The 26451-nt window shown below is 59.4% G+C and overlaps 1 protein-coding gene across 6 annotated transcripts in view; it reads right to left on the reverse strand.

Annotated features, from left to right (window-relative positions):
- The window catches only part of TNS1 (tensin 1), a 280050-nt gene that overhangs the window by 217751 nt on the left and 35848 nt on the right, over positions 1-26451 (reverse strand). The window contains exon 1 of one of the 6 annotated variants that reach the window (XM_050916928.1): positions 3741-3763. The exons of the other annotated variants lie outside the window; for them this stretch is intronic. The gene's annotated coding sequence lies outside the window, so the exon portion shown is untranslated. Of the gene's footprint in view, positions 1-3740; positions 3764-26451 lie in introns of those variants that run through there. 6 annotated transcript variants of the gene reach the window in all.

Genomic DNA, 26451 nt, shown 5'->3' on the forward strand with positions numbered 1-26451 from the left:
CGCCACCCCCGCTCTAATTCGCCTCCCCTCCCAGGCTTGCGGTGCCAAACAGCTGATTAGCGCTGCCAGCCTGGGAGGCGGGAGAAGTGGAGCAGTGACCGCGCACTCCGGGAGAAACCGCTGCCAAAAAAAAAAAAATTGGGGGCACCGCTTTTTGGCTCCCCCAAACCTTGGCACCCTAGGCAACCACTTAGTTCGCCTTAATGATAGCACCGGCCCTGGCCGGGGCCCCTGAAGGGGGAGCACCCGGGGCGACAGGTGGGGCCAAGGGATAAACCCAGCCCCAGAACTGCTGGAGGCCTGCGGGCCGCGAGTTTGAGACCTCTGCCCTAGATCTAACTCTCGCCGTGTACAAAACACGGACGCCTGCCTGCAATTAACAACAGCTTCTACACTAGTCAGGACCGACGCCCCACGAACCCCAATTCACGTGTCCAAGACAGGAGCTGCCAGCCGTTTGGGTCGAGGGTGCTTCCTCCCACCACCACACCCAGAGCACAACATGGCATGGTCAGGTGCCTTCGGGATGCAGGGTCCCGCTCCCTTTCGAGCCTTCAACATCAGCGGCTTCTAGACTGGATTAGTCCATCCAGATTAGCTGGGTGATTCACAGGGGATGGGTGGTGGGGGGAGTTTGGGGCCTGGCAGGGCATTTCTACAAAGATTTATGATAAGTCACTGATTTCGGGGGGCGGGGCTGGCCAAGTTACCACCAGGCCTTCCACAGGTAAAGGGCTGCTCTGGCCCTGCGCACTCACACAGCTCCACCGTGTGGCAAGGAAAGATCCCCTTGACGGTCACAAAGCAGCTAAGGATCCGTGGCAGGCCCGTCCCTGCCCCAAGGAGAAGAGAGAGAAGAAAGGACTATCCTTGCAATGGGACCGAGACCTCCACAATGGGTGCAGCCAGGGGCAGCTGGGATTGTGTTTGGCCTCGAGTCGAGAGAACGAGCCACACGTGAACCGATGTTAGTCACATGGCTTGAACACCCAACTGGGAGGCCCTCAGTGCCGGCACGAAGGAGAGACGCAGCAGCACCTACTCAGACTGGACTAGAATAGAACGTTTGCTGAGGTCCCGACAGGACTGGGAGCAAATATCGCAGGCGGAAAAGTCCCCTCCAAGCCGGCACCCTGTGGCTTGAGACCAGCCAGCTCCCCAGGGTGCTGGCAAGCGGGCGTGGCATCGCTGAGCGGTGTATTTCCAAGAGCAGAGTGTACAACAGAGCAGGGGAAACAGCAGAGCTGAGGTAACGGTGTGTTCGTGATTAAACTCTTGGCTGCACCCAGGGGTCCCCTCGGCTTCACAATTTTTCACCCATCGGTCTCAGTGCTTGCTATGGGAGAGCTAGCAGCAGCAGCATCCTCCAGCCACTGACAGGGAAACTGAGGCACCGAGCGCTCAGTGACTCTCTCTGGGCATCAGCAATAAAATCCACATCCCCTGGCTCCCAGCCCCACACTCCCCACAAGCCCAGGACTGCTTGTCACCCTGCATGGCTTGGGCGATGGGGCAGCTCTGCCCACATGTCGTGTTTGAGGTTGCAAACCTCTGCTGAGGGCAGTGGTCAGGAGCTGCTTGGGGGCTCCCCGAAGCAGGTGATTGCTGGGGGCTCCACAGTCCTAGCTGGGGTGTGTAAGAGGGGGCTGGGGAGCCATTCCTGCCCCCCATCCCAGGGCAGGTGGGGCCAAGTTCTCCCAGCCAGGTGACTCATCCCCAAACAATCCCTGCAGAAAAGCCCAGACTGTGTAGGAGGAACCATCACGTCACCCCAGACGGTGAGACATCAGCCTGCATCCTGGTCCCTGCCCGCGCAGCTTCCCCAGCAGGGACAGTTCGGGTTGACTGAGGGGGTGAAACACCTCGGTGGCTTTGCAGGTGCTGGGGGGCAGCACAGGCTGGAGGCAGCAGCGAGCACAGATGGCTCTAAGAGGGGCTTCAGCCAGCACCGCTCCCACTCCCCCGGGGCAGCTTGCAGAGCTGCCAAGGGACCGTGACATGACACACGCAGCGACTCTGGGCATGAGACGGGCTCTGGGCTGCTGGAGCCAATGCCCAGCCCCCGCACACACGGCCCAGCTATTCTCCGGGGCCGAGTGACCCCCCCAGAGCTCACACATCGAATCTCTTTGCAGTGACCAAAAAAAACCAACAGCCCCACACCGTACTGAGTAAACACGACCGACCTGCCCGTGCAGGGGAGGGTGTGACTGCCCCCTGCTACCCAGAGCCGTGGCACCAGCTGGGCCCACTCAGCGGCACAAGGACACACATTCCTGCATTCCTCAGCGCACAAAGCCCCGGCCAGCCGTGTTGTGGAGACCAACAGGGTTGCTGCCTTTTCATCTAGAGAGGAGGGGAACTGGGGGCACGAGGGAGGAACCTGCTGCAACATCAGCCGGCTTGGGCCTGGGCAGAGGGGTCTCTTACGGACCCTGTGGTCGACGGACGTGTCACAGGTCACCATTTGCGAGTTCCACCCTCACCCCCGGGGGATTGCAGCCTAACGAGGCAGTGGGGTCTAGTGGTTAGAGCACAGAACTGGGACACAGGAAGGCTGGTCTCTGCCGCTGGCGTTCTGTGGATTTGGACCCCCCCAGAGCCTGTGTCAGCTTCCCCCTCAGCGGGGACGGGGACCAGCACCCTGTCTCCCTACCAGGGGAGGGGCAACGATGAGTGGCACCTGGGCACAGCTAACGAGGCCAGAGGCCGGCGTGGAGCGGAGACAGGGGCTTGTCCCCGTTTTCCTCTCCTCCCTGCAGGATCTTGGGGCCCTGCCTGGCCCACGGACTGCCACCTCTGGAAGCCATGCGTGCTGCTCTGCCTGCCCCCACGAGAGGCCAGGCTGAAGGTAGGAGCCCGGGGCCAGACGGGGCACCATGAGGGAGCAGCGGCAGGAATCCAGCGAGTGACGCTGTGAGGCAAGGCTTGCTGCTGGGGTGAAGGCTCCCAGGCGCTGCGGCCTCCCTGTCACCACGCCCAGCTTGGCCCGAGCCAGGCTGCCGGCCGGAGAAACGCTGGCAATGCCACATGCTGCCAGTGGCCTAGTGCCCCTGTGCTAGTTCCTCTAACCCCTGCCCACTTCCCCACGGAGCCTGGCATTGCTTCTCTAAGCCTGCTTCCTCCTTCCCCCCAGCATTGACCCACATGATGCATTGCAGGGGCAGAGCTTGCCCAGACCACACGGCATGTGCCATCCAGCCCCGCACGGCGATTTCCCATCAACCCTGCTCTGGCCCTGCCCCACCCCCGCAGTGACCCATGGGTAGCCCTGCCCCACGGCGCCCACGAGCGAGCGATCCCTTGCACAGCAACGACCCCAGAAACAGGCTCGAAAGGAGGAGGGTGACGCCACTGGTGATGCTGGCGGCACACGGGCCTGTCCTGCTCCCAAGACCTCCCCGAGCTACCCGCTGTCCTGGGAGCTGATGAGCGACCAGTTCCCAATCCTCATCCCTTGCTGTTTGGAGCTGGCCGTCGGGACGGGGTCTGTGCAGTGGGCAGGGAGTCCTGGGAGCAGCCCCCGCCCCTCTCCCGAGCCTGGCGCAGGGCGCTCGGGGGACAGGTCCCCTGCACACCTGGCTGTACAAGGAGTGGGCTGTATGGGGGTTTGCACCCGAGAGAGGGAGAACCAGCGCTGGGTCTCCAGCTGCGCTCTGTGACTTTCCCACCCCCTAGCTGGTGTGCGGTAAGGCCATGCCCAGGGTGGGGGCGAAGGTCCAGTCCGGGGCCCCCCATACCTGCTCCAAGCTTCCCCCAGCTGTCCCGAGCGCCTGGAGCAATTGTTTGTCTCAGAACGCAGTGTCCAGGCACTGCCTCTTGGCTCCCGGGCGCCACTGGCCGCTCGCCAGCAGCCTGTTTAATAATGTACAAACGGCCATTAACTTAGATTTCGGGGCGGGGGGGGGCGGATATTTTGCAACAAGAAGCAGCTTCTGGCTGCAGGCCAGTGAGGAGCAGCGTCCTCTGCACGGCTCCGAGGAGGCAGTGCAAGGCAGGGGTGTGGCGAACGAACACCCTCTCCCCCCACTCAGGGGTGCCCCCTCCTGGTCCTACCCCTGGCTTGGCTACAAAGGGAAGGCCAAGCCGGGACCAGCAAGGAGATGGCAGTGGAGCGATACACACACAGGGGGGCCGGGGGCGGTGCCCCCTCGACCACCTGGGGGGGCGGGGCCGCCCCCTGAATCTGAGGAATTTCACAGAGCCGGTGCCAGCGAGGACAAGGGAAGGCAGCAGCCTAATTGGCTGAGACACAGCAGCCATTTCCAAGGGAGCCGAGTCAGGGCGCCTGGGCCCGATAGCCAGCAGGGTTGGCATTCTTTGCTGCCCAGCAGTCGCACCAGGGCTGGGCACATTGCATCACCCTCCCTGTTGCGTCTGGTCACTTCAGGACTCTCGAGGTCCAGCAGAAGGCTGCAATGTTTGGGTGGCAGACACACCACGCTGGCACAAGCAGCGTCACGTCCCCCTCTTGGAGTGCCGGAGGATAACAGCCCGCTACTGCTGCCGTCTAATGGAGCTATCCCGTTAGCTCCAGCCGAGCTCAATGGGGCAGCTTGGCAGGCACGGAAGGGATTCATGGGCTACCTTCGCACACACCTGGGGCTCCATCCTCAGCGCTGCTGCAGCCACCTAAACTCCATGAGCCTCTCTGCCGGCACCAGGGCCAGGACGCCGGAGAGGCTGCGAAGTGGGGGATGCTGCACCCCACCCTAGCAGCCGCAGCAAGGACTGCTGGGAACCAAAGATCCCACATTGATGCAAATGCTCCCAGTCCGACGAGCTGAGACCCACGCAGGCCACACCGGCACTGTCTGCCCAGCGCAGGCCACCTCGCCGCTCCTTAGAGGGAGTCTGCTGGGGACTGGGGAGCTAGCACACGAGGATGGCTCCTGAGGGTCTTACCAGGCAGGTAGGTAACGGGCATGCGTGGGGGTCTCCCTGGCTCAGCTGAGGATGGCGGGTGCAAACCCAGGCTCCTGGCTGAGAGAGCAGATGTGCTTTGCAAAATCCACTTCCCAGAGCACCCTCCTCTCATCTTTCCTCAGCCATCCCCCACAGCCCCGACCGAGCCACATTCCCTCTCCCTGGCCCTGGCCTTGGCCGCTTGAGTGGAAAAAGCAGAGGCAGGAAGTGGCCGCGACCTTTGCACCAGCCCCTTGGCCGGCTCGGAGTCCGGCAGCGTCTTGGTAAATACAGACGCCAATGCCGTGGAGCAGAGGGGGCTGCTCAGGTGGTTCCAGGGGGAAGAGCCAGCAGGAAAGAAAGCACAATCGAAGGGGAATCCCAGGGATGAAACTTCCTGACTCAAGACCCATGAGGCTAGAACCCTCTCCCGAGGGCAAGGGCGGAGAACGCTGTGGGAGGAACGCTCTGCTCCCTGGGGCAGGCAAGGAGGCTGGCAGATCCGGACATTTAGGGTGTGCATGTGCCCCCTTACTGTATGATCTGAGAGCCTCCCCCGCCATGTGTGTAGCCTCACGGCCCTCTGTGAGACAGGGCTCTTTATTCTCATTGCACAGATGGGAAACTGAGGTACTTCATGGCTAAGTGACTTGCCCAGGGTCACACAGGAAGTCTGTGGCAGAGCAGGGACCTGAACCCAGGTCTCGCCAGCCTCAGGCTGGTGCCCTGCCCAGCCCCTCTTCTCCCCAGCGCTCCAGTGGGCAGGGAGAGCAGGCAGGAGGGGCAAGTGGGAGCAGCGTGGGTTGTCATGGGGACAGCTGGATTGCTCAGCACCTCTGGACGCCCCATGGGGCGGGGCAAGAAATGTCCCCCTCCTGCCACAAACCAGCCTTTACAAAGCTACATCATGCCCCTCCAGGCCCAGCGGCTGATCCTGCTCCAGGTCCCAGCCGTGCTGGCTCAGGAAGGGGACTTGGCTTCCTAGCCTACCCCCCACCCCTCCAGGAACACACCCTGATGTGCCTCACGTGTCCTGCGCCTCCCTTCACAGACCTGTGCCCATTTGCCCCCCATCTCCAAAGGTAGGATGGGCACCCAAGCTGCCCTTTTAAAGAGACGGCCCCGCAGTCCACCAGCATCCCCACTAGGCACTGGCCAGCGTCTACCCCCGGGGACAGAGGGCTGCCGCTGGGGCGGGGAGCGGCAGGGGGAATTAAGGAATTAAGGACAGAGGGCACACGTGTGTCTGTCGCACAGACTGCGCTGTGCCAGTTCATGAGTCCAGTCACCATGGGCATGGGCCAGGGCCCGACCTGCGGACACCTCAGCCAGCCCACGAGCCCGAGCTCAGGACGTGGGATCAGGGGCGCGATATCACGACAATATCAATCCCTGGGGACTAGACCGGGCAGATTCCCAACCTCCTCAGAAGACTGAGCCCATGAGAAACCCAGCCTGCTCCCAGGAGACAGGTGGCAGATTCTCCCACTAATGCACGGCCACGCGCCTGCCGCGGAGAACTGGGCTCACCAGAGACTGCAGAGTCTGACCCAGCACCCAGCCAGTCGCTCGCTAGCCCAATCGCAGGGGGCCCAGCTGGGCGAGCAGTTGGGCTCTCGGATGACCCCCGGGTACCTCCCAGTTCCAAGCACTCTGCGGACGCTGTGAGGACAGCCTCGCCGCGAAGGGGGTTGGGACTTTCGGGTGCACATGCGGCTAGGACACTACCCATGGCAGCCGGCAGCCCATCCCCTGCTTGCTGACTCCAGGCTAGCGTTGAGACAGACCCCGCCTGGCCACACAGTCTGGACTTGGTGTCTGTCTGCATCCAACCGCCTCCACAAAATCTTCTCCCTTCATACTCACTGCAGCCACACGGTCTCCCACTGAGCGGGACCTGCGCCCCTGCAGCCAGGAGCGGCTGGGGAAAGGTAGCTAGGGAAGAATGGGATAAAACACCCACCCGGCCTGGGCAGTGGTGGCTGGGAGTTCACCCCTCATGCTGCTCCAGGGGAAAGCAACCACTCAAACCTCCCCCGGAACAGGCAGACTGAGCACTGCCTCAGCACTCCTCTGCCCGGAAAGCGCGGCAGCGTGAACATCAGCAGCCTTGCCAGCGCCCCCCGGGGAGACGGGTGCCTATGAGCCCTGTCTTTCAGATGGGGAAATTGAGGCTCAAAGAGAACTAACTTGCCCACGACAGGCAGGCAGTGGCAGAGTCAGGCATCCTGTGCTATCCACAGTAACTGACAGTGACATGCTGGACTCTCCGCTGGTGCACCCTCACCCCCAAAACATGAGTGGAGAACTGGCTGCTAAGAAACCAAGTTTGCCACAACCTGCAACCCCTTGGATTTTGCCAGTGCAGATCTCGTCCTGCGTGCAGCTGCTGTTGACTGTGAGCTGGGCTAGGCACGCCAAGGCACAAAACTGACATTTCCAGTAAAAACCTCCTGAAGAAATAATCCCTGGGCACTAAGCCCGCATGGTCACTGGAGATCCCCTGGCACAATTCCAACCTGCGCCCTCCCCAATTTCCCCTCCCACATCAACGGAAGGCAAGTTGCGAGTAGGCTTATTTGCCCTTTTATAAATGGCTGTCGTGTTCCTCCCCAGAACCAGCTGCACCAAATCAGGTGACATGCTCCTCTGTACATATGGACTGGGGGAGAGGAATCCTGTCCTCACACCATTTGTGCGGCAGGCCCGACAGCCAGTAGAATCTGCCAGGCAAAGGCAGGACGCAGCGAACTTGCAGTGTGTGCCACAGAGCGATACTCTGTGCCAGCGGGCAGGGGAGGCAGAAGGGCAGGGCCAGGCCATGATCTGTGGCTATAAAGATCTAACTATGCCCCGCGATGCTGGGAGGAGACAGCAGCTACCAAGGACCTGCTTGGCAGAGCCCTTCCCCTGACCCAACCTGAACAAGAAACCCCTGGGCTCAGCTTGTCAAAGACCATGATCTGCCCCACTCCCATTCTGACTGGGACCCCACACACACAACGATGCAGGCCCATGGAAAGCACTATATAAAAAATCAACCCAGAAGGATTGTCTGTTCCACGGATTCGGTGCCAGCTGGCAGCATCCGGAAGGACGCAGAGGCCTTCCCTTCCCGGAGGCCCTGGGGATGGAGGGGTGGGGGCACCTCTCCAAAATCTTCCACTACACATGTGAGCATTCTCAGCACCCCAGGAGGCGCTGGGTCACAGATCGCCCCTTCCCATGCTCCCTCCATCCTAGAATTTGAGAAGCAACCAGGCTTCGGTGAAAAGAATCCAGTCCCAGGGCAGCACCCTCCGTTACTCATTCAGGCACCTCTCTCTCCATCGTATGAATTGCTCTCAGACAAACACCAAGGCCGGGGGGAGGTGGGGGGGAAGACAAACTTCTGGATCCTCTTCCAGCTGCTGAGCCCAGCGTCCAGGCAGAGAGATGAAAACAGCCCAGGGTCAGAGGGCCCAGGGAATGGCAATGTGAAAGGAGCCAGCGGATGCGCTGCGATCACTCCAGCCAGCCCCGAAACGGCGCCTCGGCTGGCAACACGACACACCAGCGCAGGCTAGGAAGTGAACGATGCCCCCACCCAGGGGCTGGTGGCCCCCCCGGGGGGGTCACATACACGTGTCAGGGGTTCCAGTCCCCAAGCCCTTCCATACTGGTGCCCACTAGACAGGCCAGTGCTCCCAGTTTGCAGATGGTAGAGAACGGGCCTTGCCAACTGAATTTCCAAGAGGAATTCAGCCAGGACGCCAAGAGGCACCAGAGCCTCTGATCCCCAGGAGCCAGCAGGGCCTTGGGTGTACCCAAGCACAGCACACACAGCACCCCATCAGGCGCTGATGCCATACGGGCAGAGGGGAGCCCCCTCGGGTAACCCACACTAATGGCTATGTACCCAAGCCCCCAAAACCGAAGCGCTGACCCTCCCCGAGTCTGGGATCTCTCTTGCTCTGTATTATTAAATGCACATTACATGCGTACACTCCAATATATTTTTTGTGTGTGTGTGCGTGCGTGCGTGCGTGCGTGCGCACGCACGCGCCGAGCTTTTCCCTTGGCTGCTAACCCCTGCCTGGTAGCCAGATAAACCTCCACGGTCCTGTGCCCTCACGATTGTTACTATCCATTAGGGCAGGGACCTGAGAGAGACAGAGGTAACCCTGCGGCAGAGAATGGACCCAGATCTCTCCAGTGCTCACCCGGTGCCCCAAGGGCTGGGTCACTGCTCCTCCCAAAGTGCCGATGGCTGTCCCTGCAGCTAGCCAGTAGATCTCTCCCGGGAGCCTGGCGGAGGGGAGAACAGTGTCTGTTTGCTTTTCTTTTTTCCCTGGAGACCTTTGGGGCACCTGAGGCAAAGCAGCAGGAACCCCTCCCCATCGCTGTATGGTGGCAGGTGGGGCCCTGCTCTCTAGCGAGGCCACGCAGCCCAGACCACCACTGCGAGGAGCAGATTGCAGAAGACGCAAATACGTCTCAGGTTATGGGCAGCCGAGACGGCTAACGGGCCAGCGAGGCTCTGGGCTGTGCGGAGGGGAGGGGATCACAGACAGGGCCAGTCTCATGCTTTCTAGGTACCTATCAAAATCCAGCCCTAGCCCAAAACTCCCTCCACTCACCCTGCAAACAATGGTTCTTATTTCTATCTACTCTGCCACCCGCCCCGGGAGCCGAGCGGCGACGAACGCAGTTACAACATGGCAGTGCGACCCACAGACCCCTTGATTTTCATTCCTTTGGCTTTTTAAACCAAATGAGAAAGTCCCGCTCGGGCCCAGCCAGCATGACCGAGGAAGACGGAGTCTGTGCAACGAAGAGGAAACATGCCGGCCACGTGCCCGGATCCGCGGGCCCTTTGACTTCACCACAACTCCACGCACAAAGTCCTACTCTGCTACAAGCCATCGTCCTCCTGCTGCTGAGTGCGAGAGCAAAACCCACGCCAGATCCAGCCTGCAGCCCATGCCGCCCTCTGGCCCAGGCCCACTTTTGCCTGCCACTTTCTTTTCAGGGAGAACATAACCCAGTTGCATCCCAACTGCTCGCAGTCTCCTTTTCACCCAGTGAGCACATTCCTCCCTGCAAGCCGGCTGCTAAGAAACAGATTGGCCCCTGGGGTCCCCCAACCGTGGCTACTGCCCCCGTGAAAGCAAACCGGGATGCAGGATAATACACTGTGTCCTGGATTCCCGTCCAGCACAGGGGACAGATCCAAATGCCCGTCTCCTCTCTCACCCAGTGCAATCAACAGTCGTGGCTCCGTGCCCCCGACTCCAGCAGAGCTTTGCACCTAAGAAGCTAGGAAAGGCCATGAACAGGGATGGGGATGGAAGGATGGATCCAGAGACATCTTTCATCCCCTCTCTGAGTTCAGGGGTGGCCAGACCCGTCCCTGGCTCTACCTGGGGCGCTCCCAGGCATGGCGTGGGAACGCTAGAAGTTTGGGAGGCTCCGACAGGCACCCGAAAGCCTGCATGTGCCAAAGGTCGAGTCAGATGTTTTCAGAGAACTGGCTCTTGGCAAAGAGAAAGACTTCCTCTGTTTACAGCTTCTGCCCACGCCACAAACCACAATCCCCTCCTTCGCCCCAAAGAGCCTTTTCCGGGATATTAAGTATGTTGCAGTTGTTTCTAGGAGCCCCACGGTGCTGGGTGCTGCACAAACGCAGAGCAGATGGTCCCCACCCCAAAGGGCTTATCAACAATGATATCTGGGCATTTCCAGCCAGGGCGAGGCTGGAAAATCCTCCTGTAAACCGAGTTTGGAGCCAGGATTTTGGATTTTACCAGTTTCCCTGGGCACAGTTTCCAAGGGACACGGACATCTGGCTAAAAGATCTGTTCTAGGAATGATTTTGGGGCAGTTCTCTGCCCCATTCTCAAGAAGGTCAAACTAGATGTTCCCAACAATCCCTTCTGGCCTGGGAATCTATCAATCAATCACATGGCAGCATCTCTATCATTCAGAGATCTGCTCTAGCTCAACCACCAGATATGAGCTGGCCCAAAGCCGGCTTTAGCAAGTGCAGGGCCCAATTTGTGGGGCTTGTACTCACCGGGTGGCATTCCGAGTCTTCGGTGGCACTTCAGATTGCCACTCTCCAGCTGGGGAAGCGGGGCCACAAGCTGAGAACTGTCTGCCCGCTCTTCAGCTGGGGGAAGGGGGCGGCGGGGCTTGCCATGCTCCGCTGGGGAAGTGGGCCGCAGGGTTGCTGGCCTCTGGCCGGGGTAGCAGGGCTGCAGGGCTTGCTGCACTCCGGCAGGAGAAGCGGGGCCGTGAGACTTACTGCACTCGGGCTGGCGCTCCGGCCGGGGTAGCAGAGCCGTGGGGCTTGCTGCACTCCAGTAGGAGAAGCGGGGCCGTGGGACTTGCTGCGCTCGGGCTGGCGTTCTGGCTGGGGTAGCGGGGCCGCGGGGCTTGCTGCACTCTGGCAGGAGGAGCGGGGCCGTGGGACTTGCTGCGCTCGGGCTGGCACTCCGGCTGCGGTAGCGGGGCCAGGAGACTTGCTACTCTCTGGCCAGGATTGCATGGCTGCAGGGCTTACAGTGCTCCACCCAGTGCTATGGCCTGGGGAGCAGGGCTGCGGGCTTGCCACGCTCTGGCTGGGCATGGAGCCCTCTTAGGCGCAGGGCCCAATTCGAGGGAATCGGCCTAAAGCCGGCCCTGGACTGAAAGCAGAACTTCCTGTAAGAGGTTCTCTGGCCTGGAGATCAGACTAGATGGTCAGAATGGCCCCTTCTGGTCTTGCTCAACAAGTTTCTGGGCTCTCCGGTTTTGCACGCTGCCAATCGCAGAGCCGTAGGTGGAGGAAGACGCATCCGGCCAGGCAAGGACAAGGCTCTGCGGTTTCTACCCCTGGCTCTGCCACTCACTCCCTGGGTGATTACATGCCTCAGTTTTCCTAGCTGTAAAACGGATGCCTACCTCCCAGGAGGATTCAATATAGCACACAAAGACAGCTAAGGACAGGGGGCCTCCTTGCCTGCCTCTCCCTTTGATGTGCTGATGTGGAGAGGGGGCAGCAAAACCCCTCCTTGTGGCTTCCAGCCCAGTGGGATCTGCTGGCAGGATTAGGCTCTCATGCCTGACAGGAGGGTTTTGGCCCCACTTTGTTCTGTCGGGAGTGGCAGGGAGCCAGGCTCTGGCAGGCTCTGCCCCAAGATTTGGGATCAAGGGGTGTCAGCCATTCCAGAGGATGGCAGAGACAGAGAGAGGGGTCGAGGTCTCAGCTGAGAATGACAGAGGCTCTGTAGCCGCTTCACTTGCCAGTCTCGGGGGGGTAGGGGAAGAACAGCCTTGAATAAGGGGGAGCTCCCCCCTCCACGCATGCACACAACCCCAGCCAGAAGGGAGCAGTGATTTGTAGGCACGTAAAAATTCCCAGAACCGCGCTGACCCCTGGCCTCGCTGCCGGGGGCTGGCCGCTCGCCGGCTGCAGGGACAGCCTTACATGGGCATCTGCAGCGGCTTAATGCTTCCCAGATGAGGCACTGTGTGCTGGGCCCGAATTAGCATCCCTGCCTGCTCCCCTGGCCCCGCACCCCTTTCATCGCAGGCCAGGAGCCCTGTGTCCCACAGGGTGAGGGGGGGAAGCGCTGGCTGTCAACCTCCTGCGTGCGCCCCCCCCTTGCCGTAACGATCCCACAGCCGGCCCCCCCACTCACACACACAGACAGCAAACAGGGATGACAAACCAGGTCCTCCCAGGGCAGGGGAACAGCCCCGATCCCCGAGCTGAGGAAGCACTGCCTCTGGGGGGGGCTGACGGGGGGTAGGTGCCAGGTGCTCTCTGCGGGACAGACACTGGGGGCGACAACCACAGCTGGCACAGCACAGCCCCTTCCCGGCACATCCCTGCCCCGCCCCACATATACATAATCGGCCCTCCACTCTCCTCCCCCATCCTCGCCCCACACAGACACAAACACACGCCACTCTCCTCCGTCACACTCGCCCTGCACAGTCACACAAACACCTCACTCCCCTCCCCATCACACTCACCCCGCATAGTCACACACACACACACACACACACACACAAACACCTCACTGCCATCTCTGTCATACTCGCCCCGCAGTCATACAAACACCTCACTCCCCTCCCCATCACACTCACCCCGTACGGTCACACACACACACACCACTCCCATCCCCGTCTCACTCGCCCCACACAGACACACACACCACTCCTGTCCCCGTCACACTCACCCTGCACAGTCACATGTGGCCTCCCCTCCCCATCATGCTCACCCCATACAGTCACACAAACACCTCACTTCCCTCCCCATCACACTCACCCTGCCAGTCACACACACCTCCCCACTCCCCTCCCCGTCTCACTCACCCCGCACAGATACACAGACACAGACACACACCTCCCCACTCCCCTCCCCATCTTACTCACCCCGCACAGACACACACACACACCTCCCCACTCCCGTCCCCATCACACTCGCCCTGCACACACACACACACACACCACTCCCGTCCCACTCACCCTGCACAGTCACACGTGGCCCCCCTCCCCTCCCCATCATGCTCGCCCCACACAGTCACACACACCTCCCCACTCCCCTCCCCGTCACACTCACCCTGCCAGTCACACACACCCCCCACTCCCCTCCCCGTCACACTCACCCTGCCAGTCACACACACACCCCACTCCCCTCCCCATCACACTCACCCTGCCAGTCACACACACCTCCCCACTCCCCTCCCCGTCTCACTCACCCCGCACAGATACACAGACACAGACACACACCTCCTCACTCCCGTCCCCATCACACTCACCCTGCACACACACACACACACACCACTCCCGTCCCACTCACCCTGCACAGTCACACGTGGCCCCCCTCCCCTCCCCTCCCCATCATGCTCGCCCCACACAGTCACACACACCTCCCCACTCCCCTCCCCGTCACACTCGCCCCGCAATCACACACACACCCCACTCCCCTCCCCGTCACACTCACCCTGCCAGTCACACAAACTCCCAACTCCCCTCCCCATCACACTCACCCTGCCAGTCACACACACATCCCACTCCCCTCCCCGTCACACTCGCCCTGCAGTCACACACACCCCCCACTCCCCTCCCCATCACACTCACCCTGCCAGTCACACACACACCCCACTCCCCTCCCCGTCACACTCGCCCTGCAGTCACACACACACCTCACTCCCCTCCCCATCACACTCGCCCCACAAAGACACACAAACACACACACACCACTCCCCTCCACATCACAGTCGCCCTGCAGTCACACACACCTCCCCACTCCCCTCCCCGTCTCACTCACCCCGCACAGACACACACACACACCTCCCCACTCCCGTCCCCATCACACTCGCCCTGCACACACACACACACACACCACTCCCGTCCCACTCACCCTGCACAGTCACACGTGGCCTCCCTCCCCTCCCCATCATGCTCGCCCCACACAGTCACACACACCTCCCCACTCCCCTCCCCGTCACACTCACCCTGCCAGTCACACACACTCCCCACTCCCCTCCCCATCACACTCACCCTGCCAGTCACACACACCTCCCCACTCCCCTCCCCGTCTCACTCACCCCGCACAGATACACAGACACAGACACACACCTCCTCACTCCCGTCCCCATCACACTCGCCCTGCACACACACACACACACACCACTCCCGTCCCACTCACCCTGCACAGTCACACGTGGCCCCCCTCCCCTCCCCATCATGCTCGCCCCACACAGTCACACACACCTCCCCACTCCCCTCCCCGTCACACTCGCCCCGCAATCACACACACACCCCACTCCCCTCCCCGTCACACTCACCCTGCCAGTCACACAAACCCCCGACTCCCCTCCCCATCACACTCGCCCTGCAGTCACACACACCCCCCACTCCCCTCCCCATCACACTCACCCTGCCAGTCACACACACACCCCACTCCCCTCCCCGTCACACTCGCCCTGCAGTCACACACACACCTCACTCCCCTCCCCATCACACTCGCCCCACAAAGACACACAAACACACACACACCACTCCCCTCCACATCACAGTCGCCCTGCAGTCACACACACACCCCACTCCCCTCCCCGTCACAATCACACTCACCCCGCACAGTCTCACACACCTCCCCACTCCCCTCCCCGTCACACTCACCCCGCACAGTCACACACACCTCCCCACTCCCCTCCCCGTCACACTCACCCCACACAGTCACACACACCTCCCCACTCCCCTCCCTGTCACACTCACCCCACACAGTCACACACACCTCCCCACTCCCCTCCCCGTCACAGTCGCCCTGCAGAGTCACACACACCTCCCCACTCCCCATTACTCCCTCCAGCCCTTTCCTCTCACTCTCTCCACCGTTCTCCTCTAACTGCCCCGGCGCTGTTGCTCCAAACCGCCCCCGGACCGCGGGCTGGAGGTCCCACACTGGAGCTGGGGGTGCGATTTCCGGCCAGTGCAGACGTCCCCACACTAGCTCTGATGGCCCTGACCCACTACGAATAGCAGCGTAGCCTTCGCGGCTGACCGGCTGGCCACTCCGAGCCCCATCCCTAGGCCAGACTTGGGGCAGCCAGCCCCTCCTGACACTCGCGCCAGGGACATCTCCTCTGGCCGGACGGCCCCCACAGGTGAATTCATGAGGGTGCAAGTAGGCGGGCTGCAGCCCCCGCTAACAAAGTGGAAGTGCCTTCTGTCCTGCATGGCTCGCCATGGTGCTCTGCGTGCACGGCCCTGGGCTGGGACAGCAGCTACCAAGCCCCTGGGGCTGGGCTTCGAGCCAGACTGGGGCTGAATGGGGGCAGGGGAGCGGCTGGGTAAAACACACCGGGTGGGGGTCTTTAGTCCACGCCCCAGCTTCCCACTTCCCCAGCAGGGCCCAGGGGCCTCTACAGAACGCGCCGTCTCCCAGAAAAGGCCAACCAGCTGCAGGCATCTCCAGCCCGTGATGCCAGGCCTGGCCGCCAGAGCTCAGGTTGGGCACAGAGCTACAGGAACCACCAGGGTTTCACCTCACCAAGGGGACTAGCTGGAGTCTTTCTGTTACAGTCTCCAGTTCCTTCCGGGACCTACACAGAGAGGGAGAGTTTGTACCGGTCCAATTGGTTCTGTTCAGGCCCCGGCCACCAGCAGCGCTGCAGGGACAGGTCAGACCCCAGCCTCCTGCTAGCTTTAAGCTCCCTAGGATTTAGGGCAATGACTCAAGACCCTTCCCACAAGCTTTGGGCACCACGTGTCAGACCTGGACAAATGGGAGAGTGTCGAGAGAAAGGCAATGGGACGAATGGCCTCACAAGGAAGGTCCTCAACTAGGACTCGGGGGATCCAGCGTCAGTTCCAGTCTCTGCCACCACTTCTCCATGTGACCTTGGTCACGTCACTTGATCTCACTGTGCCTCCATTTCGGACATTGCCTAGCGCAACGGGGCCAGGATCCTAACGGCAGCCTCTATGAACCAGCGCGATTTGTGTAACAGCCCCCGACCCCTCCGAATGCTAAGACTTTTTCAAGGAGAGGGCAAGTGACCTGGACGTGCCAAGCCAGGGGGTGGAATTCTGCCGGGACAGCTGCCTACAAACATGCAGCCGGGACCCAACAAAGAAGACAGGGATTATCTCTGCTTATGAGCAGCCCAGGGCAGAACAAGAGGACACGGGATTTGGGCTGCAGCGGGGGAGGAAGGGAGTTTAGAGGAAATATTTAGGGAAGAACAAGGTGCTAAGAATAGCCCGGGCGAAGGGACCGGCTGCCAGGGAGGGCGTGGAATAGCCGCCAGGGCAGAACAAACACCAGGCAATACGGGAGGGGTGAGGAATCATCAAAATGACCCTGCAGGTGGCTCTCCACAGGTCTGATCAGCAACTCCCCTCACCTCCTGGTTCCCTAGCCCTTGGCAAGGGATCAGGGCCCAGGGGCTGTGTCTGCCAGTGGTGCTGCTTCCAGTGAGCGGGCCCAGTTCCCAGACAGGCACCCCCATCAGCCACACACAGCACTTGGGCAGACAGGACAAGGGGCGAACAAGGCCAAAGACGGGGATCCTTTCCGAACCCCCCCCCCGTATCCCGGGTCTGGCAGCCCTGCTGACACCCCTGGCGGAGAGAAAGGCTGCAGGGCTGTTGGTCCAGCATTCAACAAGACGCAGCCAAAGGGGACGAGACCCCCTTGGCTGAGGTTTGCGCTGAGGAGGGGGCTGGCAAGGGCCTCCCTGAGCTGAAATGCCCAAGTTGCCCATGGCACAGGAGCCCACGTGGGCCCAGGCCAAGGCCGTGCGCCGCACTCCTTCTTCCCCTCTACTTATGCAGCTAAGGAGCTGCTCAGTTGTCTCAAACCTCTGTCCCCCTCGGATCCTGCTAATGCTTTTCTCCACCCCCCACCCCCATTTTTAACAAAGTCTTCTGCCTCCCCACCCATCCTGCACATGCACACAGCCTCTTGCCATCCTAGTGTTTCAGTGGCATCCATCACCTTGGCACCAAGGAAGTGCTACGCACCATTCAGCAGCTGCTGTGCTCCACCCTAGAGGGGCTGCATTTCCCCAGCAAAGAAGGGGCACAGAATATGTCTCTACTGCAGCCTTTACTGTTGTGCCACAACATTATATGTCCTGAGAGGGGCCTAAAAGACCCTCAGCCGTAACAGTGCTGTCCCCACTCACAGCTCAGACTGGGCGAACCGCTGCAGCTGAAAACAAGAACCGATCCAAGACTCCAAGCTCTCACTGAACCGGCGCCGTGCAGACGCACTGACCCAAACCACTGCAGACAGAATAGGAACCAACCAGAAACCCCAAACCCTGCTTGGGTTCTGAATCACGCTCAGATGCAAAATACTCAGGCTGGAGAGGAACGGTTTGTTTTCCAGTCCCTGGCTGGGAGCAGACGTGAATATGCCGACATCTCCAAGTCAGCAGAGCCCAAAGGAACTGGGAGAGGTTAGAGAGCAGCCACATTTGAGCCTGTTCATCTGAATTCAGAAGTTTCCGAAGTTCCCTGGTCACTACTGACAACATAAGGACTGCGTACGGCCCTCCACCCACCTCTGCCCCCTGCCCGTGATGCACTGGACAGCTCGTTTAGCCCTTGGGGAGGCCCACACGGAAGAACGCTAACACGCAGCAGAGCGCTTGGGAAATGGAATTCGTCCAGCCTCCTGGCAGAGCAACTCCAGAGCCCCACTTTTGCCAACAAACCCATCCAGGATGTTGCTGTTCAGGCTCTGGATCTCTGTCAGGGAGAGAGGCTCCAGGCTCACAGCATCATCAGCTGCGGAAGCTCTGGAAACTGCTCCAAGTTGAGGCCGCTGCTGGATTGTTCCCTGGGCACTTGATGTAACAGATCTCGCCTGTCAGAATCCATGTATCCTGTTTGCTAGAGCTCCTTCACCGTACTCAGCACCGCAGTATTCACAGAGCCAGTTACGACAAACGGTGTTCAACCATACAAATAAGCTTCCACACAGCTCGAACCCCAGCTTGGTCTGTGGTCTCCCTAATGTTTACCAGGGGCCACGCCCTGCCTGCAATTCTGTACAGCAAAGAGACGTCTAGTGGTCGAATAATGCATTGCAAGTAAATATAATCGCACTGCTTCTTCGCTGCAAGTGATGACTTCCAGTATGCGAGGGGGAGTGTTCCCAGCCCGGGTCGAGAGCAGGCAGACCTCAGCTGTGGGGACGATAAAGGGGATTTGGTGGTGAGGCCACTGGCCGCAGACAGACCCTGGGGTTCTCTCTGGCTCGCCAGCTCCCAGCCTGCACTGCCCAGCATCACCATTAGGGGCGTCCCTAAATCCTGCTCATGCAAGGACAGCTGAGCGCGCCACACAGAGCTCTCTCCGGACGCATGGTTCAAGGCAGCATTTCAGGACACGCCCTGGGGAGCGAAAGGGCTGGGGTGAAGGGAAGGATTTTATGGGGCAGCGTAGAGCACCCAGAGGCACCAGTGGCTCCAAGGTAGAGCCCCAGCTCATCTGCTTGTGATGGAGCAGGGACCTCTCCTGGGAGCAGCCACTGCAAAGCGGTTTAGCATTTCCTGTGTCTGGCCAGGTCAGAAATGCCACCAGATTGAATGTGGCTCACTCTTGAGGGTCTCCACTATCCCCAAGCGGGGTGAGGCACTCAGGACGTGCAGCTCAGCCCGCAGAGGAGACCCTACAATAACAAAACAGGCATGTGTGGCCCTCGGGGGCCACCCTGTAATCACAAGCCAGACAAGCCCCGTCCTCGCCACCAGCCCTACCAGGACAAACTAGGGGCAGCTGGATCTCATCCGACGGCCATTCTCGTGAGGGTGGGCGAAGATATTAGGGAGCTGGAGAGCTCAGGAAAATGACGGGAAAACTTTTGTCCCCAGGGCCTGATTCTGATCTCACTCGCGCAGATGCAAGACAGGAGAGAGCCACATCCCAGCCCACCCCACCACTGGCACCGAGGCTTAAGCGAGCTCCAGAGGCTGCCGGCCCCTCCCATCCCTAGGAGGGGTCCCTCCAGGTCAGGGCAGCGTGGGAAGAGCTGATCTATAATGAACTTCATCAGGCCTCTGGAAAAGGACCCGGATTCCTTCCACACTGAGGCGCCTTCCTTCCCCGGGACGCTCCCGGGAGCATAAAGGTCCAGCATCTCTGCAAGCGGCAGCCCTGGTGCCCCAAGACCCAGGCCTGGTGTTTTACAACCAGCCTCAGGAAGTTTCACCGTAACATTGACCAGATGGCAGCAATTTGAGCAATCAAGGGCTGAATGCATGTGGAGCGGGCTTGAAGGAAACAGCTCTCTGGTGGGGGCCGGGGGGCTCAGCAGCTCCATCACCAGGAATGCAGGGAGGGAAGGATGCCTGAAGTCTGAGGTAAGCCTTATTAATAGCACAGGCCAATTTGACGGTGACAGTAAGCAGCGAAGGAGTCCCTCCCCCAACCCTCTGCAGTTCAGCGTCTATCACACACAGCAGCGCGTCATGCAGAGGACAAGTCCAGCTCCATCCTGTGCAGTACTTTCCTCTGATCTCCAGGGGGTGCCACTCCCCCAGTTCACATGGCCTCATTCCCCCCACCCCACCTGGCCTCAGCTGGGCCACAGCCCTGCCAGCTCACACGATTTTATCACAAGCCTTGTGATACGTGCTGCTTTTTCTAAAGCCCCAGTTCCTGGACCCAGGGATTAACGAAAAATCACACCTTTTGTTTAAAAATAGAAAAAGAAATGTTTTTTAGCCCTTGTGGTTTTGGGGGGAAAGGTCATGGCTGCAACCTGCAAGGATGACACCGCCAGAAAACAAATCAAAACCTAAAAGCCATGTATTTAAAAAAAAAAAAATCTCATGGTTGTTCAGCCAATCTCGGGATTTTGGAGGTTTCGGGGTGGGCAGTGCTGCAGATTAGAATTTCAAGATGCAGCGACAGATTAAGTTGATTCGACTTGATCTAATCAGCTCCTTCTACTCCTCTACACAGCAACTGTCCTACGCTCTAGCAGCGCTGGCTGAAGTCCTCGGCTCCCTGCTTCTGCACCGACTGCGGTGCTCCACCATCGCTCGAACGGTCTGGCCTACGGAGCCCTCTGCACGCAGAAAGGAGAGAGGAAAAAACGGTGCCCAAGTCCCCTGGTTTCAGCTGCCTCCCAAGGAACACGAATCTTGAAGTTGCCTGGGCTGGAAGTCATCTCTCCTCGGCGCACTGAACACACCTGTGCTGAAAAGGCTGCAGCCAGACTTAAATTTAACCCACCACTGCAGCTCATGGGGACTACAAGTCCCAGCATGCAGTGCTCCATCCTGAGCTGAGCAGCGCACTGCACGCTGGGAACTGTAGTCTCTGCTGGTCGTATCACTGGCCCTGCTGTGCACCCCACCACAAGCATTCATTGTGTGGACACAGCCCTCTGCATGCAATCCTCCGGGGCCGACGAGACGCTGAGCTTGGCAAAGTGCAGGCGCGGCTTCTGAAATGCAGAGCTACCTGTCTCACTACAGCCCCCATCCCCGGAGCACGTGAGCTCCTCATAGTGTGACGTATCGATCCTCACAACCCCCCGCCCGGTGAGGCAGGGCAGGCTGCTACCCCCATTGCAGCACCAGGGACGTGAGACATGGCGAGACGACACCACACAGGTCCGCTCAATTCTCACGGGCCAGAAAGCCAAGTTCTCCTGCAACCTGCTATGCGGCAACCCCCCCCGCGATACGAGAACACACGGTTCGGACCGGGTCTGCGAACTGCAGCATGGACGCAGCAAGGCGGTTGCAAAGCCAGGGTTCTCAGTGCAGTGTGGACGCTCGAATCCAGGCTTGGGAACACGAGTCCCACAGATCCGGGCTTTGCGTGCAATGCAGGCGTACCCTGAGCGGCCAACCGACGGTCACAGCACCGATGGTGTGGCAGAGCAGGCCTTGAACCTAGATCTCCCAAAGTCCCCAGCCCAGTGACAGGGCCTGTTCTTTCAAGCCGTGGTTGGCTTTGTGGCTGGCTTTGCCTGCACTTGCCCCTGCTGCAAATGTCTCTAATCAATGCCCCCACAGGAAACTGGGGCTGAGGTCTGAATTCCCTGCCCTGCTCCCGGAGCAGATGGTAACTTTGCACCCATCCTTCTGGCCTGTGGAGCGGAGAAGAGAAAGGCTCGGATCTGCACCGTTTGCTGGCTGAGAACACACACAGCAGGCCAGCCTTCCCCCAGGGACTAGAATATTCTCAAGAACATTGCCCCATTCCCCCGCCTTTGCCGCTGATTTATAGACACAGCCCTTTCCGCGCCGGCCAAACCTCTTCTGCTTCAGACAAAATGGAACCCAACAGGTTTTTACAGACCCGGTCATGTGATCGGCCTGGGCTGATGCTTTTTAAAGGGGCACTGCCGTGGCTGGACAGGAAGGACGACCTTGCAAGGAGAAAAATGCTATGTCAGGACATGGCTGGTCCAGAGTCAGGTCCTGATTTCACCACCGCCCCCCTGCGGGACTGCTGGAGCATAACCAACCGCCTCCGGGCCTCCTCCTTCCTCTCTATGCGGCATCTGTGTAGATCGTAAAGTCTTTGGGGCTGGGATTGGCTCTTGCTCTGTGGTTGTACAGCCCCTTGCACTGTGTGGCCTGGAGCTACAGACTAGACTAATAATTATGAAGCTAGTAGATCTGTTGGCAATTTTAACTTTTAGGATGGGTCCCCCCTTCCTGCACCAAAAGCAAATGTTCCCCTTCCCCCCCAACTCTGACCCTAAAAATCCTAGCCTGGTAATAGACTAGAGCAGTGGTTCTCAAGCAGGTGTCTGGGGACCCTGGGGGGCCGCAAGCAGGTTCCAGAGGGGCCACCAAGCAGGGCGGGCATTAGACTCTCTAAGGCCCAGGGCTGAAACCAAAGCCCTGCTGCATGAGACTGCAGCCCGGGGCCCCGAGCTCCACCATCCAGGGCTGAAGCTGAAGACTGAGCAATGTGGCTTTGTGGTGCCCCCGGTGGCGTGGGGCCCCTGGCAACTGCCCTGCTTGCTACTCCCTAACGCCGGCCCTGGCTCTTACATACCAAAACCCAGTTGTTGTGGCACAGGTGGGCCGTGGAGCTTTTATAGGATGGGAGGGGGGGAAGGGTGAGAACCCCCCCCCAGAGTACATTGCCCACGCACCTGAGAATGGCACAAATCACCCAGCTGCCAGTCCAGCATTTCAGGAGTTAATTGCCCCCCACAGCAATAGGAGGAGTTTAGTCCCGCTGTGTTTTTTTTAAGGAGCAGGATTTGGTTTTCTCGGTGGTTGTTGTCTAATTGTTTCTTGGCAGCCCCAGTGAGGGTTTTACAAAAAAATCAAGCGCCTCCAGCCCTTTCCAGGGCTGCAGCACCCGCCATCCCCGCGCGCTCTACAAACGCCCATTGTTCCTCCCCAGACCCCTGTGTTATTGTAGGGTCTCCACGGCACTGGATGCCTGCTACTGAGATTTCCCCCTCTCCTCTTCCTATGGGGCGTAAAATCTCAAAGACATTTGTGGGGGGAGAGGGGGAATCACCTCATACCCAAGGTCAAGTTTATTTATTTATTTTTGCTCTGATCAGGCTAACGAGCAAGACGGAGCCCATCTGGGTAAGTGAGAGCAGCAGCAGCCGCCGCGGTGGATGGCGCGCGCTGGCGGCTCGCGGGGGTTTGGAAACGTGACAGCCCGAGGGCTCAGCTGAGGTTTGAAGCCGTAGCCACAGACACCCAAAATGACAGGCTGGCCGGGCCAGGAACATTGGGAGTTTGATTTATTCCGTTGGAGCCGTGCCAGGCCAAACCAAAGAGCTGGTATCTCTCCCTCCACCCTCTTTCTCTGATGCCTGCCCCCGTGCACTGGGCTACAGTCATGGGCCCGGGAGACAGGGTGCTGCCCCCCACTTTGGAGAGCCTGAACTCGGCAAAGTGCAATAAAGGGGGCCTTGGCCCCTGCCTTTGGCTCCTGACAGGAGCTGGGTGGCATAAGCATGGAGGCCCCTTCCCTGCTGGCATGAGGACGGGGCGGCTGGGCCACTTCTGCAGTCTATCCGGTGCCCATGGCTGGAGTCTTGCAGCTCTTCCTCGCTGAGCAACCCCGGAGACCTGGGCCAAGAGCCCTCAGCTAAAAGAACAGCTGCCAGCGCCCCGGCCAAGTCATTCCCCACCCGCCTTCCTCTGTCTCGTCTATTTCGACTGCCCCTTATTAAGAATACGTACAGGGCCTAGCGCAGCGGGTCCCTGATTTCCACGGGGGTCCCAGGTGCTGCTTTAAGTCCCAGGAATAATGAGCAGACCCAGCTCAAGCCCTGAAGCCAAGATCAGGACACACACAGGCTGCGGATGCACAGTCATTTGGGGAGCTCTCCGGCGGCTGCTCAACCCTAGTGTAGACAGGGCCCTGGCATCCATGCCACATGCTAGCTACCTCGGAGGTGAGATCACCAGTCCTCCATCTACGCGAACAATCCCAACACTGCACCTCTTGCCAGAGTGCAACGAGGGGAGATGCCAGGGGAGACAAGGGCACAAGGAGTCCAATGCACCCGGACAAGGCAGGACTGCAGGCTCCCCGTGGAGCTCCCAGCCTAACAGAGCAGACAAAGGGAGGATAGTCTCAACTGCGCAGAGGGGAAACTGAGGCAGAGAAAAATTAAACTGCTTTGCCCTAGGTCCCATATATCAGAGCTGGGAAGCAAACCCGGGTCTCTTGAACCTTAATACCAGCACCGTGGCGTCCTACATACAGCATCTAAGCACTGCTGCAGCCATTAACCTGGGAAACACGCCCAACCCCACCGTCCTCTGGAGTCCCAGTACAGACATGGATCAGGAGGGAGGCCAGTGAGCACCGTCAGGGGCAGTACCCTTGGCACAGAAGGGACGCCCCCCTCGCTGCATGGGCACCCCCTGCACCTCCCAGAATTGGGCCCACCGTTTCCATGTCAGTGTTTGCATCCCAGGCCATAGGACACTGCGCGGGACTGCCCGTCTCTAACCTGGCAGCCTGGACACTCCAGCCAGGAGGTTTCATTTAACAAAACAATTATTTTTGTTTCTGGCCTTCACCGTTGTGAAGAAAACCTCCCAAATATGAACAACTCCGGCGCTGCCCTCTTGAGTCGGCACACAGACACAACAGCACGGAGCGTTGATTCTGAAACCTAATGAGGGCCGTGTTCCCTAGTTCACCAACACTCATTGAAGCCCTTCCACTGAAGCTGTGGGTGGAGTTTAAGGTTGTGGGCGGAGCTTAACACCTGATGCTCTGTACACCCAGCAGCGACAGCAAGGAGAAACATGGCCCTGTGTCAGAACGGGAAAGGTCTTTCCGCAGCAGGGCAAAGCTCAGGAAGAAAAGAGAAAGAACACATCTCATTGCCTCTTGCCACCCGCGCCATGTTTGCCTGCGTCTTCCACCAAGGAGCCTCTCAGACGCCCAACAGCCAAGCACAGTCTGCCTAGGGAATAGGGAACTCTCGGGCAGGCAGGGCGGCCAGAGACGCAGGCAGACAAGGGTTGGGGCGGCCGACTGAGGAAGTGGAGCAGCAGGGATAGTTCAGTGAGGGAGTGGCGGGAATCAGAGACGGTGGCATCTCAGATGGGGACTGCAGAACCACGAGTCACTGCCTATGAGCAGAAAGGCCGTTCCAGACCATGGGGTCCGGCTCTTAGAATCATAGAATCATAGACTAGCAGGGTTGGAAGGGACCTCAGGAGTCATCTAGTCCAGCCCCCTGCTCAAAGCAGGACCAGTCCCCAACTAAATCATCCCAGTCAGGGCTTTGTCAAGCCTGACCTTAAAAACCTCTAAGGAAGGAGATTCCACCACCTCCCTAGGTAACCCATTCCAGTGCTTCACCACCCTCCTAGTGAAATAGTGTTTCCTAACCTCCAACCTAAACCTCCCCCACTGCAACCTGAGACCATTGCTCCTTGTTCTGTCATCTGCCACCACTGAGATCTAGATCCATCCTCTTTGGAACCCTCCTTCAGGTAGTTGAAAGCAGCTATCAAATCCCCCCTCATTCTTCTCTTCTGCAGACTAAACAATCCCGGTTCCTTCACCTCTCCTCATAGGTCATGTGCTCCAGCCCCCTAATCATTTTTATTGCCCTCCACTGGACTCTTTCCAATTTTTCCACATCCTTCTTGTAGTGTGAGGCCCAAAACTGGACACAGGACTCCAGATGAGGCCTCACCAATGTCGAATAGAAGGGAATGATCACGTCCCTCGATCTGCTGGCAATGCTCCTACTTATACAGCCCAAAATGCCATTAGCCTTCTTGGCAACAAGGGCACACTGTTGACTCATACCCAGCTTCTCGTCCATTGTAACCCCCAGGTCCTTTTCTGCAGGACTGCTTCCACTCTGGAGAAAGACGGTGGAACTCACTGTCCCAGGAAGTTGCTGCAGCCCGAAATGTTGCAGGTCTCAGAAAGGGATTGGACATATCTCTGGCTAATGAGGATATCCAGAGTTATTCCAGTTAATGGTAGGACAACTTTGGGACAGGATATTAAATTCCCTGCTTCCGAGGTGAGCCAATCACTATTAGAGACCTAACAAAGGAGATCATCTCCCATATGCTGCTGCGGGGTTCTCACACCTTCCACGATCAGAGATGGGATATGGGGCTAGATGGACCTGGGGTCCGATCCATTTTGCCAGTGCCTGTCTTCGTAAGGACATAGGGGGTGAGGAGAAGGATCTATGGTGGGTTGTGAGCACTGTGGAGAAAGGCAGTGGAGCGTCCCGAGGGTGGGCTGGATGTGTCGTCATTTCTAGGATCAGCTGCGGGAAGGGGTGGCTGCATTTTGGGGATACCAGCTCCGAGGAGAGACCAGCAGCAACCAAAGTGGAAGAATCTCGGAGGAGAGCCCAGATAGTGAGGACAGACAGCCCCACACCGGGCATTGACCCAGGGCCCACAGAGCTAACAGCATGGGGGCTCAGGGGCCTGGTGCTGGAGGAGTGCCAGAGACAGACCCGGTGTGGAACAGCACAGAGGGGAGACACAGAACACACCATCCCGTGGGTGACACCAGCTCCGTTCTCTACATGCTCCAGAGCTATCATCCGGTGCACATCCCGCG

The sequence above is a fragment of the Gopherus flavomarginatus genome, chromosome 10 (assembly GCF_025201925.1).
Source record: "Gopherus flavomarginatus isolate rGopFla2 chromosome 10, rGopFla2.mat.asm, whole genome shotgun sequence".
Lineage (NCBI taxonomy): Eukaryota > Metazoa > Chordata > Testudines > Testudinidae > Gopherus > Gopherus flavomarginatus.